The sequence below is a fragment of the Symsagittifera roscoffensis genome, chromosome 2 (genome assembly GCF_963678635.1).
Source record: "Symsagittifera roscoffensis chromosome 2, txSymRosc1.1, whole genome shotgun sequence".
Classification (NCBI taxonomy): domain Eukaryota; kingdom Metazoa; phylum Xenacoelomorpha; order Acoela; family Convolutidae; genus Symsagittifera; species Symsagittifera roscoffensis.
In genome coordinates this window covers 71,621,710-71,640,477 of record NC_087063.1, presented here as the reverse complement: position 1 = coordinate 71,640,477, position 18,768 = coordinate 71,621,710, and the positions used below count along the sequence as shown (strand labels likewise).

At 46.8% G+C, this 18,768-nt stretch overlaps 1 protein-coding gene across 1 annotated transcript in view; it reads right to left on the bottom strand.

The window, feature by feature from the left end:
* LOC134840440 (DIS3-like exonuclease 2) overlaps nt 1-18,174 on the bottom strand; it is a 62,725-nt gene extending 44,551 nt beyond the window's left edge. The window contains exon 1 of the mRNA XM_063856244.1: nt 18,165-18,174. The gene's annotated coding sequence lies outside the window, so the exon portion shown is untranslated. The remainder of the gene's footprint in view (nt 1-18,164) is intronic.
* Between the last annotated feature and the right edge of the window lie 594 nt (nt 18,175-18,768).

Sequence of the window (18,768 nt, the reverse complement as noted above, 5' to 3'; positions counted from 1 at the left end):
ACCGAAATGCATCCGGAACCGCATGCAATAAAATGGAAAGTGCAAAGACAAATTTGTATAAATTTGGAATTTCGGAAAGTGCGGATTTTCTGTCAATATACTAAGGCCAAAACAGCCGACTATAAAAGAAGCAATTGAACGAGAAACCAACCTTAATGATGCAGAACCGCCTTTGCTGTAAGCTACGTGGAAGGCTAAGTCAACGTCACTGCTTTCACTACCAAATCCATTAACTGAGCTTCCAAACAATTGGAGAATCGGAGTCAATTTTCCTCTGTCCTCGCTGAACTTATTGGACACTACAAGACTTACTAACTCTTTTAGCTGTTCTTGTACAAAATAACTTTCTTCAATTCTATTACTAGCAGCTCCATTTGAAAGAAAATTCCGATGTATTTGATCGCTAAAACTCATCTGTGATAATGTCTTTAGATGATGGAACGAATTATTTTGACTATTTTTAGTGCTCAATTTCCTGGAGACATTCTTCGCTGATTCATGAAAGAAACACATTCTGAACATACCATTCGTATCTTTTAAAATATTCTCAGCGTCCTCTGGCGCACTGAAAGTAGCAAAAGCAGATGTTTTTCCGTCGCTATTTTCAACATCTCGAATTTTAACAACATTTCTTATCCCAACTTTGACAAAAATATCCGTCAAGGATGCTTGATTAAGGCCTGGAAATAGTACACTTTTCTTGGCAATTTGGTGGTGCTTATTATTAGCTTGATTAAAAGTCTTCATTAGTCTTCTGCACCAATGACAACTTTGGATCGGAGACCTCGAATACAAAACTCCATTCCTCGATAACATCACTGAGAACCCCACGTTTTTTACATACAGTCACATCGACGATGACAGGCATATCATTCTAAATTTGACAAGCATAAGATAGTCTTATGCGTCTATGTCTCGAAAAATTGTCTCTAATCACATAACGCCATGATTCAACAACCAAGGCAAAACGGGGTTTACAGCAATTAATCCATTCGCCCGGCAGATACATACTGACGGAAAATATAACTTAACACTCGGGAAAAGAAATGCAATTATTTAAAAATTGGATATTTAAATCGAGTGCGAGCATCGTTACACAGTTAAAATTAAAAATTGCATTTAACGCATCTCCGGTGCTTCGCATTTTTTTCGACAACTAATGAAAAACCGCATATATTGGTGTGTACTCTGACTGCACCAATAACAGGGTTGGCAATTTCAAAAATTGATCATTTTTTCTTAATTCCCATTTTGAAAACCCATAAAAACGTCATTGTACCAGTCGCCTACTTAATTCACATATGAGGTTAAGGAAAAATAGGCCCTATAACCATTGGCTCAAGAGTCGGGGACACTATCTCTTGTGTTTTTCCACCTCAAGCGGTCGGAGCCAATTCTGTTCACTTGCGACATGAGACTAAAACCTTTGTTACAGCTTAAAAGCCACTACCAAAATACCCCCCACTCTAGAAAACAAGAACGCCCCCATACTTAGGTCTCGAAATACCTACACTACACGAACGCCGTTAAAAACAGGGTCGAAACCTTATGTATAGGTACTCTTTATTAGACAGTGGAACTTTTATCCATTTCAGATGAATCAACCTAAAAACTCTCCTTAACGTATAACATAACAAACAAAAATTACAGGCTAAAAATAACAAGTTCAGAGATAAAAAAATGTCTTCGAGACAGTCTGACTCCTTGAGTGTGCCGACAACCGAGGCAGCATTTCCAATTTGCAAAGCTATGGAAATTCTCTGCTTTAAAAACGAGGAAGCGCGGGGTTCGAAAGAAGTCTTAGCCAGTCTTCTTCCTAAATCACGCAAGAAGATCTCGGAATTGCATGTCTCCTTAACTCAACATAACAATATAAATTACACTCAAGAAAATTAAATTTGGTACTCACATACCGACACGTCCTCTAGAATCGAGTAACTAAACTATAAAGCAACTCTAGAACTAATGGGTAATTAAGTTTTAACTCGAGAAGTTTGTACTGAATAAGTTTTAGCTCAAGAAATAAGTTGTAGGTCTGGACCATTGGGAGACTTCAGTTGCCCACCTTTCCTCCGAAGGTTCACTCTGGTCCACTCGAATTTCACTCTCATTTCCTTTTCTGTCTCCTGCCACGAATAAGACGGCTGTACTCTCGTTCAAATTATGTATCGGAAATTGCGAATAGCAATTTCCCGCTGCTATTTTTGACTACTTTCCCGCGATTGTAGTTCGAATCTTCTGATCTTATTTTTCTGATATTTTCAGTTGTCGCGAGAAACTTGAGCATGACATTCTCAATTCAAATTTTTGAAAAGTTTCATTTCACCCAAAAAATCAGGACTGAACATTTTTTCAAGGTCAAACTTCCAAATTGTAACATTCGTCTACTGCAGTCACACATGAGGCTTAAGAAAAATAGGCCCTATAACCATTGGCTCAAGAGTCAGGGACACTATCTCTTGTGTTTTTGTACCTCAAATCAGTCGGAGCCAATTCGGTTCGCTTGTGACATGAGACTACGACCCATTACAGCTTAAAGGCTACTACTAAAATATCCCCCCACTCTAGAATTAATAACGTCCCCATACTCAGGTCTCTAGATACCCAAAATACATGAACGCCGTTAAAAACCGGGTTGGAACTATCCGTTAAGTTACTTTTTATTAGACAGTGGAACTTTGATCCATTTCAGATGGATCAACCTAAAACTCGCCTTACCTCAACATAACAATTATAAAACACACTCTAGAAATTTAAATTAGTACTCACATTGTAGCACGCTCAAGAACCAGGAAGTAAATAAGTCGGTAAGCAACTCAAGAATCAATAAAGTAACTAAGATGAGTTTAATGTTAGTCAGTTTCAATAACAAAACAAGTTTTTTACTCTAGACTGTGAGTTCTCGTGAACCATTGGGACACTCTAGCTGTCCACCTTTCCACCTAAGGTTCACTCTGGTCCAGTTAATAATAGTACTCCAGTCACAACAATCCAGTTCGTGGGAATGCGCTCGTCTCTGTTTCAGATGGGACAGCTCTACTCTCGATTATTATTGCTACTGAAATTGCGAATAGCAATTTCCCACTGATTTTTCTAGCAACTTTCCCGCGATTGTCACTCGATCGTTCTGACTTCTCTTTTCTGATTTTCAGTTATCGCGAGAAAATCGTGCATGACAGGTTCCATTCGAAATTTTGAAAAATTAAATTTCACTCCAAAATTAAGTGCTTTTTGCTTCTCTCAAGGTCAAACTTCCAAATATGACCGACTGGCACATACTCCCCGGACTCGAGATCGATGTCCTCATCGCGTGCTGTCTTCTGCCAGTGAGTCCCAGAAAACCGAGTGTTACTCAAGATACAGTGCCAGTGGTCATTTACAGAAGTTTGCAGCAGACTTAAGCTTATCTACACCCCAAAATTCACAGCCATGTAAAATTTTCACACTATCGCTAAACAGCAATCAAAATCTGCACACACCTGCACCTTTGAATTCTTGCTTTCCAAGCCAATCATTTAAAATTTCTTTTGTCCTATTCAATCAGGAAATTGTCATGCAGCATTTTGATTTATATAATAAATATAGTATATTAATAACAATATTTGCTTTGTTAAAACTTCTTTTTCGTGAATCCAAGTTTCACCCGGATCCACGCTCAAGCCCCCCTTTCCCTCTCAAGACTCAAGATCCATTCGAGCCACCTGCTCATCTCGCACTCTTCGCCTTGGAGGTACTGCACCCTGAAGTACTAGATACGGCAAACTGTCTCAACAGTTCCTCTTCATCATCGGAGCTAATCACAATCTCTTCCCAAGCCTTCAGCTGCTCGTAGGATCGCATCCATTCTCTTTGCTCTTGCAACCTCTTTGCTTGGTTGGGTAGTGCCTTCACCCTAGATTCCCGGTTCAAACAAAAGGAGTTGTGCAGGCTCAAGCTCACGTTCTTCGCCAGGTCCTCCTCTAGTATCGATTCCCTCGCCTTGGTATTGTCTCTAGACATTTTACCCACTCTCTTCCATCCTGTCGTGATTGCATTACGATGGGTTAACAGGGGTCTCTTGAAAGCTTCCGGCCCAATCTCGGCCTGGAACTGTCGATACTCTTTTCGATGTTTTCTCATGTGATCTTTCGTTGTCATGTACAACCAGGACGTCAGCGTCGCCCGAAACCATGGGAAGTACCTCAAACGGCTCCAGACATGTCTGACTTCCGTTGGTATGGCGAATACCTTGCACGCAGTCTCAAACAACTCGAGTCTCCTACTGTAGTCTATCGCGTATATTGACTCAGCCGTTGGCGTCCCCGCTTCCCGATACTTCGTTATATTCTCTTCTATCATTCTCAGAGCCAACATCGTACTCACTACCAAGATCGTCACCTTCTGTCGGTGATCCGGTAGTTCGATCGACCGGATTTCTTCCATATCCCACACCAGGCAAAGGTTCTTGTGATCTGGAAACCACACCGTTTGCGCTAAACAGTGGCATGGGCATTCTCCATGGGTGATTTCAATGCTCCTGAGGTTACGCTCCCCCGAGGCTTCCAAGAGAGGCTCAAGCTCCATCATTTTCTCATGCATCGTGTCGTTATCTTCCAGGTTTGGAGCACTTCCCACAGGTTTTCCGATCACGTTTTGTCTCTCGTGATCGCTTGTGTTCTCTCTCTCCAACTTCAAAAGTTCTTCTCCCCAGATTTCACTCAAGTCATCTCTCAATTCTTTTGGTACTGTTCCTCTGATTTTTCTCAACAACTTGTGCGAGTGATGCGATATCCGAGCCAACCTCACGCACTTGGGCACTGAGAAGGCCTTGTCCACCAGTACTCTCTGGCTGGATGCTTCCACCATCACCATGTGCAGTGGGTAGTGACTTCCGCACAAGTTGGCCATCATTGACCCTATCAGCGATTTCGCGTTCAATGGCAAGCCATAAGCTTCGCTCATGGGAAATCCCATTTCCGCCTCGAGACCAACCTTCCAGCTCCGGATGTGTTTTTGCGTCACCTGCAACACCCCGGGCCATGATTCTACGCTCAACGCCGTCACTAAATGATGTTCAGATTCTATTCTTTCCAGTGACTGCAGACTACACATTCTCGAGAAGAATCCGAGAGCTGTCGCTATATTCACCGTGGTTCTCGCGTAACACTCCGCTACTATTTGCACTTCACTTTTCTCCCTGTCTGTTATGTCTTCGAACCAAGTGACCAGGTCTTCTTTTTGAAATGACAGTATTCTAACGCATGACCGTCCATCGCAGGTGTGCTCTCCGTTTCCACACGTCGAATCCAGACAGCTACCCGGCTCCAATTTCTTTGCTGACCCGGGATTACTCGTCTTTTCGCCTGGCTCTTGCATCTGAGGTGAAATTAGCTTATGCAGCACACTCAACTTTGCCAGATCTTCATCTTCCGTTGGTGCTAACCTCACTCGCTCGGTGGTTTCCTCGATCAGACTCGCGTGGGGATGTGGACACCAGAAGGGTCTTAATAGCTTCCATACCACTCCCAAGTTCGTGGTTAACAAGCCATTTCCATCGCCCATGTTCACTTCAACTCTCTTGTTTGAACGCGGTATGCTCACCACCTCTGGTGTTTTCTCAAGAATAAGGCCCAGGCTCGGCCCCTCTTTTTCCACCGCGTCTATTTCCATTATTCTTTCTGTCCAAAACTTCAGTAGCTCCGCTACCTCATGGTTCCTGTGGGCGCCTCCAGCTTCCGAGTCTAAGAAGGGGTTGTAGGCCAGTCCCATCACTCCAGACACATAGTGGTATTCCCCCTTCTCGCTGAGCCTGGAGTACTGCTCTGACGAGGCCAGGTTACGGTGAACATCATGTTCTTCTTCGAACTTCTTATTATAAAACCTCCGTACCTCGTCTAGCTTCCTATGGTTCTCTAGGGATAGTCTGGAACCCTCTTCCTTCTCTATTCCTGTGCTCTGATACACGTTCAAGATGACCGTTGAGACTCTTTTTTCCATGGTTTTGCTTACGCTTGCTCTCTGTTGGCATGCCAGCATGGTGCTATCAGACATCATCGACATTATCCATCTCAAGAAACACGTGGCGTCCTTTCTTCTAGCTAGGCTCAAGCCTGAATTATCCCTGGCTACGTGTTGCATCAGTGCCTGATACACATCTAGCTTCTTGCTTCCCAACTTCAGCCTGTCATACGAGGTCAGCGTTTCCAACTCTATCCCCACCAGACTCCAGGTGAACATTAATTGTCCTGCAGTTCTAACGAAGGGATTCGCCATTAATGGTGGTGCTGATGAGGGTGTCCTCATTGCTTCTTCAAAATGATCTTTCAACAAACTCTGCCAGGACCTCTTCAGATGAGTTGCCATTTCTATTTTATTAACCTCGGCCTTTTGCTGGGTGGCCCAATTGCGTCGCTTGCGAGCTACTCCACTGTCCAACTTCTTCCAGCAGTCCTCCATTTCTTTCAATGTTTCAAGGGCCACCCACCACGTCCGGGAGGTGTTCCTCGTCTTGTTCCTCTCCAATGGATCACTTGTCACTCGCTTGCCCGTGGCCTGGTGTGCCTTCGAGATCCATTCTTTGCCGACATCTACTTCCCATGTCTGTCCGTTCGTTGAACCTCTCTTCACGTTTATCTTCTGAGGCTTGAAGTCTTCCTCCGATGTCGAACTGGTGGAAACCTCTATTTCCCTCTCTACTTCAAGTGGTCTTCTGAGCTCCGAGCTGCTCTTGTATGCCGCCGTCTTGCATCGAGCCAAAATCATGGGCGCCGTCTCTCTCAAGTTTCCTTCCGAAACAGCATCCACTGAATGACTACCCAATCCTTCCACTTCTCTCTTCCTCTTGCGAGTCTTCACATCTCTACTTGAGGGTGTTGTGGCTACCATCACTGATTCGACCTCTCCATCCACTCCTTCCAACTCTTGCCTCCCCCCTGCTCGAGCCTTAAGGATATTAGTACTTTTAATCATATTACTAGTCCCAACCTTATCCCTTTTTATATCATCAACCATTTTATCTACAGTTTTTTTTGGTCTCCGAGTAGAGCTGTCCTCACATTTTTCTTCTCTAGTCTTCGATCGTGAATTCCTCAGCTCTACCAGCTTGCTCAGTAGCTCTTTTCTCGCCTTCTCATCCAGGCCCGTTCCTATCAGAAGCGGTTCTCCAAATCTTACGACTGTGTCCCACAGTTCCTCCTTGAATTTGTCCAGCGTCGTCTCGCTGCCCACTTCTTGATTGAATTCTTCCAAGAACTCCTGCCAAGCATCGTCCTTCAGGGATCCCAGGAATATGTCCCTGTTCCCTTCGAAAGTGTTCCTTTCCCTTTCCTCCGAGCTCAAGAGTATCATCCCCATATTGAAGGTTTCACTTGCCAATGGCAATTCCAGATTCTTCCGGGGGGACGGATTCAGGGGTGGGGTGGCCGTATCTGCCCAATTCTCCTCGCTCAAGTCTTTCAACAGCTCTTGAGTGGTGAGCTCCTCCCCTGATGGCCCTGGTTCAGGCGTATTCCCCACTTCCATGTCTTCACCGGCTTCACTGAGAGTTTCATCCATACTCTCTTCTTCTGACTCATGTCTCCTTCTCTCGAGAATTTTCTTAAATCGGTCCTCGACGGGTCCACTCCTCTTGTCTCCAGGCGTGTCCACTGACAGTGGTGATGGTGTCGTAGGATCCAGCTTTTTGTATTCCGTCAGTGCTACATGCAGTTGACCTGCTGCATCTAGTTCTGTTCCCTCCTGTCTCATTTCCACCTGTTCCAAGCCATAGGGTGCCTTATATTTTCTCGTGGCAAATTTCATGTCGTCCACCAATGCGACGTGCCCCTCCATCACGATCATCCTGCCATCATCCCATATGGGTAGCATGTTCTCAAGTCCCTCCCTCTCTAGAGTTCTCAAGACCTTCCGCACCTCATATCCTGGGGGCTGCGAACCTCTACTCTTTTTCGCTTGCGTCGTCCACGAATTTACCTTAGTCTCGCTGGTATGGAAGTAGACCGCCGCCGTGTAGCCGATGAACAGGGGGTCCCAGCCATCAGTGAAATCCTTCTGCATCTCCGTCGTCATCCTCGCCATTATGGAGGGAACTACCAAGGGACTATTCATTCCTAAGGTCATCCTCCTGACTATTGGGAACTCAGGCATGGTGGCTGGGAGGATTTCTTTCTCCATTATGGTCTCCAGCTCCCTCTTCACCAGTGCGAAGCACTCCTTCCAGGCAGGAATTCTCAAGATTTCTCGTCCGTCTGCCGTCAATGGGTTCAAGTTCCAGAATTTGGGATACATTTCGATGGGACCCTCTCGCTTGCCTCCCATTCTACATTGCATTTGCCCCCTTGAAGTTGTACACTATTAGCTCGGCATCTTTCACCTTTCCAAAGAGTACCGTGTTGCTCATTCGCCCTCTGAGCACCTCCTGCTGACACCAATTTAACGCCGTCCCATCCAGTATACTGATAAGACTCAAGTGCGTTACAGAGTGACGATACGTGGTCACCAGGGGGTCTGGGAACGCGTACGTCACTGCTGGACCATAAATGCAGGTCACCACCTCCTCTAGGCCCCGGATTATCCCCATTGGGTCCGACCTCATTGCCAGGCATAGGTCCGTCAACAGAGGCATCCCTCTGTTCGTCTTCTTCCATTCTTCTCTCGAAGTTGGATTCTCATCTTCACCCGTCATGTGCCGATTTTGCATCATGAGGTATTGTACTAGCAACGTCTTCAACCCTGCGGCACACTTGTAGGAGCTGGTTTCAATGCTCGTGTGGACTCTCCCCATGGACAGAGGCTCTCCATATTCCATTAATCGATGAAACGACACCAATTCCCCATGGGTCAAGAGTACTAGTGCCAGGTACCCATCAACTCGAAGTGTCTCCACTCCTCGACTAAACATGTATGCTGGGCCCATGTTGAACAAGTATCTGGGGTAGACCAAATACAGGGCCAAGAGCAGGCTGACGGGCATGCCCAGTATCTCCTGCACGAAGGCTCCAAAGATAGTCGCCGTGGTACCGAATATTCCTGCCAAGAATTCCTTCTCCCAGCAAGGACTCAAGAACTTGAGAATCTCGTAATCCCTCCTAGTCTTCAATTCGCCTTTGGCGTGCTCTCTCCAGAACCCTCCAATCGTCACTTCATTGGCGGCCGAGACAAATCTAGCCACCGTCATGTCTCTTGTTTCGGCCAGCTCCAGTTGTTTCTCCAGAAAACTCCAGACTTGTTTCACGAGGGGTGGTGCTTCCTCCCTTGTCTTATTCGTGGCGTTCTCCAGCCTTGGTGTCAAAAATGCCCACCAGCCATTCTCTTGAGTCAAACGATATTTCATCGATTCTAATTGCTTTTCCGTCTCGGCCACATTTCTTCTCTCGTTACTGGGACCTCTAAACTTGCTGGTGGAGTTTGTGATCTTCACATCCATACTCCGAAACCACAAGCTGGCCGTTAATTTGCTTATCGCCGGGTGATCGTCCCCGATGACTGGGCTGAACTTGAGTTGCCTGGCAAAGTTCGATATCTCTAGCAAGAGCACCTCGTCTAATACGATCAGGATGTCGGCTAGTCCATAAAAGCCCCTCAGTGCATGAGATATGTCCGCCCATGCCGCCGCCAATTCTGACTTGCGAAGCCTCAGGTTCGATGGCTCCAACTCCCGATTGGGAGCCGCCATTAGAATCCGCCATTCATTCCCTTCTGCTATCAGGATCAAGACCGCGTACACGAACTGTAGGGCGGGTGGCATATTCGCGTATCCAGGGGATGTGGTAAACACCACCTTCGTCTTGGACCCGAATCTCGAGACAACATTCTCTTGCACTTCATTCATCGCCGCAAACAACGCTTGAATGGCTTCCCATATCTTCCTCGATGTCGGAATTTCATCGCCCTTTAGTTGCTCAAGAAGTCCCATCGCGTGCAGGTGATCATTCATTCCTGCAAACAATAGCAGCTCAGGTTCACAGGGCATCTCCGACTTTATTGCCACCACCAGAGTTAACATCTGATTTAATTCAGCTCCTGGCAAAGAGTATATCAAAGTCTCCGGCCAGAACAACTTGGGAGACGTTCCTTCGAAATCTGATCCCGCCACAATGACTACTCTCGCAGCAGCTGGATCTGCTCTATCATAAACTGCCAGGGTTTTGGCCAGCTGGGTACTCCCACAGGGCTTCCCGTACCTGGGATCTTCCGCCAATTTCGAGCCCTCGTAAGCGGCATCTGGCAATCCCGTTCCTCCCGGATTGAGTAGCTTGTCTACCACCTTTAACTGTGCCGGAGTTGCCAACCTGATCCTGGCGATGCTAGTTCGGTGCTTGGGAGGTTCTGCTATAAGTCCAGGACTCCCCAGCAGCTTGAGAGGTCTGTAGTTAATGGGTCCCATGATCGCTTTTGTGGGAATTCCAGTCAGGTCTGTGGTTTCCATCAACTTCGCTCTCGAGAAGTGCGCCTCATGAGCTTTCAACCAGTCCACGCAATGATGCCTATTCAAATCCTCGTGTGACACTCGTTCGATCCCCAGGGTTTCCGCCAATTCTCGCCTGCATTCCAAACTCTCTAGATCCAGTTCTTTCACCTTCTCAGGATATCTCAAGCGAGCGGTCTCCATAGACTTCTTTTCCCGTTTGCTCTCCGCCACTACCACTGAGGATATCGCCGAGCTTGGAGGTGTTGATGACGTCACCTCCTCAGACTCCATTGGCGTGGCACTCTGCAATCTGGTCTGGCTGCTCCTTGAACTGTCTCTAGTGTCAACTCTCGGTCCCAAGCGACCAGACAAGGCCCTTGAGGCAAGGAATGGTGGGTTCGGAGGTGGTCGTAATGTGAATTGGGCTGTCTCTAGCAGATCCGCCTCTAGCGCGTTTATGTGTTCTTGGAAGACGTCGTTTAGCCACTCTGCTCCCCTTGGTCTATCAAAATGGATTCCATCATTGGAGGTGTCTTCAGGGAATACCTCTTTCTCCATGCGCTCTGCCACGTCCAACAGTCTGACAGGGAGCACACTCTTCCGGTGGATGTCTCTTATCACCTTGTTTAGGTTCCGCACCTTCTCGTTCATCTCCAAGGCGTGCTGATCAAACATCATGTTGTAGGGGACAGTACATATCGTCAACAGGATGGGGTCCATCTGAATCCTCAGTTCCTCAAGAAGGCAGCTCACCTTATCGTGCAGCCTTGTTATTTTCCTCGCTTCACCCCTTGATACATCGTTGGTCCCGACCATCAGGGTCACCGTGTATACTTTGGTCATCCCCAGCATGTCAAGCGTTGCCAACATCTGTGGCGTGGCAGCTCCAGCGAAACTCAAGATTCCCGTCTGCCAGTGCGATCGGATCCGGGTCAACACCCGCACCAGGCTGTCCCCTACGATTAGGTGAACCGCACCTTCTGGTACCCGGGGTGGCGCCAAGTACTGCACCCAGGCCGCATCATGAAAGCAGTCTCTCCTAGCTTTCTGCTCCGCACTCCAGTCCAGCCGATTGTGCTTGTGGTACCTCCCCTCTGTATTCTTCTTATAACTCGAGATCACGACACTCCTAACCGGCTGTTCCCTCCACGTCGGGGGAAGCTCCGGTCTTGCCGAACTCTCACGACTCTTTTGTCGCAATCTCTCGCCCAGTTCTTTCAGACGCGATGAGCCGCCGCTCACCTGACTGTCACTCGAGGTCGAGGTTGGGGTATATCCCGGCAGCTCCACATCCATCAGTGGGCGTATGGGTTGCGTCTCTAGGCTACGCAAGGAAGACGTTGCGTCATTCGGTATCCAGACTTCCAACCCTTCACTCATGTGTTCTCGGGCCTCGCGGTCAAGGTTGAACCGTGCTCTTGCTCTGGGGGCTTCATCCACCTCCATACGTGACTCTGGCCTCGAGCTGGTGACCACTCGCTCCTTCGGCCTGGCTCCCTTCTGTGCATCAAGCTCGCGTTGTCGTTGTTCTATTCTGTCCAATTCCGACCTCAGTTGATCACGATTTGCGGCGTTCTCCCGCACCCTTAACTCCTGTTGATGTTCAGCTTTTTGTATCTCAAGCAACCTCAGAGCCTGGTCTCGCTCGTTGACCGCCTGGTCCCTTTCCAGCTGAACCTTCTCCCGATCCAGCTTTGCCTGATCCCGATCGAGGTTCGCCTTATTCCTTTCCTTCTGCGTCTTCTCGAGCTCTTTCTTTAGAACATCTAGATCCGGATATGCCTCGGTCGTCTGTTGCGTTCGTGACATCGATGGCACCCTACTCGAGTTCTGGCTTGTGGATCTTACTGTTGGCCTAGTCGGTAGTGGGAATTCCCCTGCGCCATATTCGGTATTGTTATTCAGGCCAGGATTCCTTGCCAAGTCAAAACCCCTTACTCCTCCATCCACATTCCAAGACAACCATCTGGTCTGTTCTTGGTTCGATATTCCCTCGGTGGTGTAGCCGATCATCAAGACAGCCTCCGTTGCAGACTCCCTGCACTCACCCTGGTCCTCCAACTGGAGGATGGCATTCAGCATCACCGCCATTCTCTCGTCTATTTGGGTGTAGTCCAAGTCCCTCAGGCGTCTGTACAGCTCATCAAGAGTGGGCTTCTTCAGGGCCGCGGGCACGGATTTCCATAATCGGTCTGCCATTCTTCGTGACTTCGGGATGTATACAGGTATGTGTTAACCAGCTCAAGAATTACCTTACCAGCTCAAGAATTACCTTACTCAAGAATTCTCTCGAAATGTTCCCTTGCAAATACTTGCTGTAAGTGCCGATTATCACGAGTTCAATCAAGGTTTCTCTCTCTGTTTCTCGCTTGAGTATAGTTGGATTTTCAACTTTGTTTTTCAAACTTGATCTGAAAACAGAAAGCATATTGAAACTTGACATGTCATGTTCCTAACCTAGAGACCCCCCTTTTACCAGTATGGTTAAAATCTTATCATTTTCATATCACTTAAAACAATTCAATTGGGATTCCCTTAAAAGCATGCAGATTCATTTTATGTTTTAGCACCGTTAACTCTTTTTTAAAATTCAATTGTCATGCCAATCATATCTTTAAGATCCCTTTACCTGCGCCGCACCCCAGTACCTAACTCAAGACTCCTCCCTCACACCCGACTCGATACCCCCATGTACCCGACTCAGGCGATGCTCAAGTAGTACTTCTTATGAAGATACAGCATTATCTCAGTTTCTGCAAAGACCACATGTAGGATAGCGTACAATTCCCTCGGGCTCAGTTTGCCCCTGTTTGGGCCATACACCGGCATTGAGACTTCTGTTATCCCTCTTTCAATCATGAAGTCTCGTAATCTTGTTAGTGCCAATATCACGTGTTCGGGATCGATTGTGTTCCTGTCATTGACCCTCGTTACTAGGAAGCACAGATATTTGCCCGGGACTTGTGCCACTGATGGTGGAAGCGCTGCCATCCCTCCCAGTCCTGGTCTCTGTCTGAACAGAAACTCTACATTCTGGTACTCTCTTTTGAAGTCAGCTTCCAATCTTGATTTGAAACTCATGTCCGCCGTGATGCAGATCGCGCTGGTCCTGTTTGACAGGATGAAGTCGCTATCCGTTATCATGATGTTCTCCGAGTATTCATTGGGTATTTCGAATTTCGTTTTGAAATTCCGACCTATAGTAGGCTCTGGCTCTTCTTCCTCCAGTTCCAATTCACTCGTTTCTCTCACTTCCTTGAGCTTCTTTATCATCATATTTTCGGTGTGGGTAAGTCCTACCCCCACTCCCCGGACAAAAATATTTATCGACGTCCCCGTCGATGTTGTCGGGTTTGAATTGTCCTGAGGAACGTGCAGTGGCCTGTCCGTTGCCGTCCATCCGAAAAGAGGGTCTTCTGTCTTCATGTAATTTGCTGCTGATACATCGACTTGCTGAATGCTTTGTCCTTCGCGGCTCTCGTCTTTGACATCACGCATCCACTCTAGAATCCTCAAGTTCGTGTTCTCCCTCCTCTCTATCTCACTCTGTTCGAGATCCGTTTCTAATTCTGGCGTCGAGTAGTCATCCTGCGGATAATGACCACCATCGTCAATGACCTGCCAATCCTCTCCTGCTTCCAGTTCGCCTGCCTTCAGTAATTCCTCGCCCAATTTGTCTGGCTGTATCTTATCGATCAAGAAGTCATCCCCGTACCTGTTGTACCTCATGCCTGTGCGTTTACGATTGCCAGTCCTGGTTTCCGGTGGTGTTGTTCGATCCGGTTCCATCCATTTCGGCACCTCGTCTTGCTCCGGGTCGTTCCAGTCTTCTTCTACAAATGATCCTGCATCAGACTCCACTCCTATCTTTTCATTGTCGTCCAAACTCAAGTTCTCATTACCATCATTTTTCTCTCTAGTGCCTTTCTCATTCACTTCACACGCTGGCTCTACCACCAGGTACTCAAGACCCTCCATGTCCTTCGGTATGCACCAATCCTCTGGGGATGGGACGTGAGGCTTCAGATTTTCATAATGTGCCGCTCGCCCAGTACTCAAGCGATAGAACCGTCCTTGTTGATGAACCTCCGTTATCATGAATGGTCCCCTCCACTTCTTGAGCAGTTTCTTTGTTCCCTTGGGCGGTATTACATTTTGGAAGACCCACACATATTGGCCCACTTCATATGGTTTTGCTCTTAATATTTTTTCGTCATATTTCCTACGTTGCCTCATTTGCGCTTGCGCCGTGTTCCTCCTGCATAGCTCGTTCAACTCCTGTTGTCTTTTGATCGCTTCTTTCACGTATGCCTGAGGCGACGTCCTTTTCCCCTCGTATTCTGGGTAAAAGAATGTCAGAGGCATTGCTCTCTCCCTGTCTGTCAACATCATGAAAGGACTGATGCCCGTAGTTGAGTGCTGTGTACTGTTGTAGGCTCCTACTACCTGTGGCAGGTATTTGTCCCAGTCCGTCATGTATCTTGAGTCGTACACCCTTAACATGTTGACCAGTGTCCTGTTTTGTCTCTCTACCAACCCATTGGTCTGCGGATGATAGGTCGTCGAGTGTGCTTGAGCAATGTGCGATCTCTTCATCAATTCTTTTGTCAAGTCCCCCACGAAAGCTTTGCCGTTGTCCGACTGGAAAGTCATTGGACAACCATACCGCGATATCCAATGCGTTATCAGATGATCACATGTCTCTTCGGCCGAGGCTGTCTGGCACGGAACCGCTTCCGCCAACTTTGTAAAGTGATCTATTATAACCAGTATCTGGTTGTATCCCGACTCTGTCATGCAGATTTTTTGATGGTCTATCTGCACCACTTCATTGAACTCTGAGCTCTCAACTGACTTGAGTGGAAACTTCATCTTCCTCGGGTCTTTTACCTGGAGACATGCCAGGCAGGCATTCACCCATCTCTCGCAAGCTTTTCTCATTCCTGGCCAATCAAATCTGTGAAGTATCCTTTGTTGTACTTTGTCTATCCCCTGGTGACCCATCTGGTCGTGTGATCTGAAAACCACCTCTGTCTGGTACAATTGTGGTAGTATGATGAGGTTGTGTTTGTGTAATATCTTTTCCTCATCTCTCCTCTTGCACGCTACCACTCCATCAGCTGTGTGATAAAGTAAGTCTTTCTTTTCTTTGTAGAACTGGCTCAAGATCTTGTAGCTGTCTTCTTCAAGTTCCCCCTTCTCCTTGACCCCCGACTGGATCCATTTGGAGAGGTTACTTGTCATTTTGTCATTCTTCTGGGCTCTTATTAAGTCTGACAGCCTATATCTTGCCTTGACATGCTCCTTTAGCGCCATGATCTGTCCATTCATCTCACCAGGGTTGTGGATGTCATCACTCAGTTTCACGCATATCATCCTTTTCACGATTTTCATATCATCTTCTGGCACCAGATTCGTTCTGATGTTTGAGTTGCATGATAGTTCCCTGAATGGTTTCCTTGCGACCGCAATTTTCTCAAGTTCCTCACCACCTCGCATCTCCTGTATGTCCATGTTGTATGTTCCTGAAGATGGATCCGTCTGTAACTCCCTGTCGTGGTGCCTTGTCTTCTCTTCCGCCAGTATCATGCACAGACTGTCCTGGCTTTCGCTGCTCTCATCCGAGTCTTCATCCCATCCTTCACGCTCCCCGGACAATTTTCCTTCTCCGGTTCCTTCTTCCGTGAACCTGGAACACTCCCCGGACTCTTGACCTAGTCCCAGGTGTTCAGTATCTTCCTTGAACGTCACTTTCTTTTTCCTAACCCTGGTCTGCTCCAGAATGTCTTCGGGGATTTTGTCAACTAGTGACCGCACGACATCTTTGCTGTCAGTGACGCTTCCTCTTGATGAGTCAGTATCGTTCACTGTCTCTTTTCTCCGAAGTATAGTGAATTCCGGTTTCTCTGTACCCTTCTCCTGGATCACTGGCTTATCATCTGATAGTTTCTCGAGCAACCTCATCAAGTCATCGTCTATCTGTGCAGTTCCTGCTTCCACCTGGTTAAGATCATAGCCTTTTGCCTTGAGCGTCTCCTTCACGATCTTCGACTTGAGTATAATCTCAATCGGAATCCTCTTGCTCTTCCTCAAGATGGTCTTCTCTGGAGGCTCTTTAGGCAATTCAGGATGATCTTCTATCGGTTTGCCTGACTTGTCCAGCCATCTCGCGAGTGGAAGACTGTCGTACGTTTCCTTGTCCATGAATGAGAAGCCATCTTTGATTTCAGGTCTGTCTGCTTCTCTTTGCTCTTGTCTCTCATAGAACTCCGTCTTCTTACTCAAGCTGTCGGCATTCTGATGTTTATCTCGGGATCTATGCTCAATTATCATGTTGTATCCGTCCAGGCGAACTATCCACCTCCCAATGTAACTTTGGTCCATTGAGTACGTTTTCAGCCAGCTCAGTGCTCTGTTGTCGACTCGCAACTTGAATGGCTCACTGCCCAGGTATGCCCTGTATTTCTCGACAAAGGTAACCACCGCGAACATCTCAGCTTTCGGTGCTCCGTACTTCATTTCCGTGTCACTCAGGACTTTGCTCCCGTACGCTATTGGTCTCAAGACTGTCCTCCCATTCCATTCTTGTTCTTGGTGGAGAATCCCAGAAATCGCGACTACCGACGCATCCGTGTCCAGCACGTACATCCCTTTCTCCGTCGGCATACCCAGTACTGGTGCCTCACATAGCTCTTTCTTTATTCTCTGGAATGAATCTTCTGCCGCATTGTTCCACATGAATTTCTTGCCCTTGTGCCTCATCAGTTGTTGCATCGGGTACACTTTGTCCGCATAGCCCCTAGTTAACTCCCTGTAATAGTTCGCAAAACCCAAGAAGCTCATCAGTTGATGTTCCGTTTTTGGCGATTTCCAGGTCAGAACAGCGTCTACGGCATCTGGGTCTGGTCTAATGCCATGTTTGTCTACCATTCTTACCAGATATTTGATCGAGTCCTTGAGAATTTCTCAATTCGATTGCTTGCACTTCAGTCCTGCTCTCTTTATACAAGCAAACACCTCGTCCAGTCGTTCAATGTGGTCCTTCAGTGTGGGTGTTGCAATCACTAAGTAATCTCCGTCGCACATTACTAAATTGCCATATTTCTTCGTCACGCTAGTCAGCGCTTGTGCCATTAGTCGTTGGAAGCTGGCTATCGCATGCAGAGGCCAAAGGGCATCCTCTTCCATTGAAACAATCCCAGTTCGCATGCAAACCCGTGTTATCTCTGTCTTGCTTCCTCAGTGGTACCTGCCAAAAAGCGGACCCTAGATCAAGAGTTGTGAAAATTTTTTGCGTCACCTAATTTTGAGACACTTTCATCCATCCTAGCTATGGGATAGGCATCCTTCACCGTGACGGATTTAGAAATCGAAAGTCACAACCAAATCTAAGATGGTCTCCTTTCTTTTTAGCCATCCCTACTTGGATGGTTCTATCATGTCATACTCTAGTAGGGTCTCTACTTCTTTTCTACAAGCATCTGATTTGTTTGGTGTCATACGCCTCGCACCCTCCCTGTGTGGTACCGCGTTTTCCTCAAGTTCTATTTCATGCTCAACGAAATTGCAACACCCGATATCCGCCTTATGCCTCGAAAAACTTCCTCGTTCCGCTCTAGTACGTCCTTGATGGCTTCGAGCTGTTCATCTTTCAGTTTGCCCCTCAAATGTTCAATCTCCGGCAGAACCGGTTTTTCATTTTGCATTTCATCTAGTGTGGGTCGCTCTGGAAAGTTCGAACAGCTCGAAAGACCATCATCCGTTTCTGACTTAAGTGATTTAATAAGACCTGAAGAATCTTTTATTTTCCGCAATCGTCTCAAGATACAAATTTTGTCCCTGTGATTGGGACAATCAACAACTTCATTTTGTTTTGAGTTCTCAATTGTTTCATGTCGAGTTTTAACCGGTAAAGCATATCCCAGTTTCCTCCCTCTCTGTATCGTGATCGGTATATCAAGGGTATTCAACAAGACACTGACGCAGAGGCCGCTCTTCGTTATCGAAAATGATCTTCCTAAAACAGCAGCACTTTGACTATTAGGATTCGGAACTATGCACACTTGCTTGTTGTCACTTAGTTCATTGTAATTTTTCATCCTCAAACTTACGATTGCCGCTTCATTAGCTTTTAGCCTCACCCTCCTACTCAAGAATACCGGTGCTTTGTTTTCATTTGCCATTATTAAATTTACCGGTTTGACCGCGTACCTCCTATCCGGGTTCCGTATCCTGAACATTGCGTTATTTAGATCAATCGTTACGTCGAAATTCCTGATGAAGTCTCTGCCCAAAATGAATTGGTCAGATTCATCTAGGTTTTCTACCACGATAAAGCTCATCCACAGGTTACGTTCCCCCAAATTGAGGGCTATTATCGG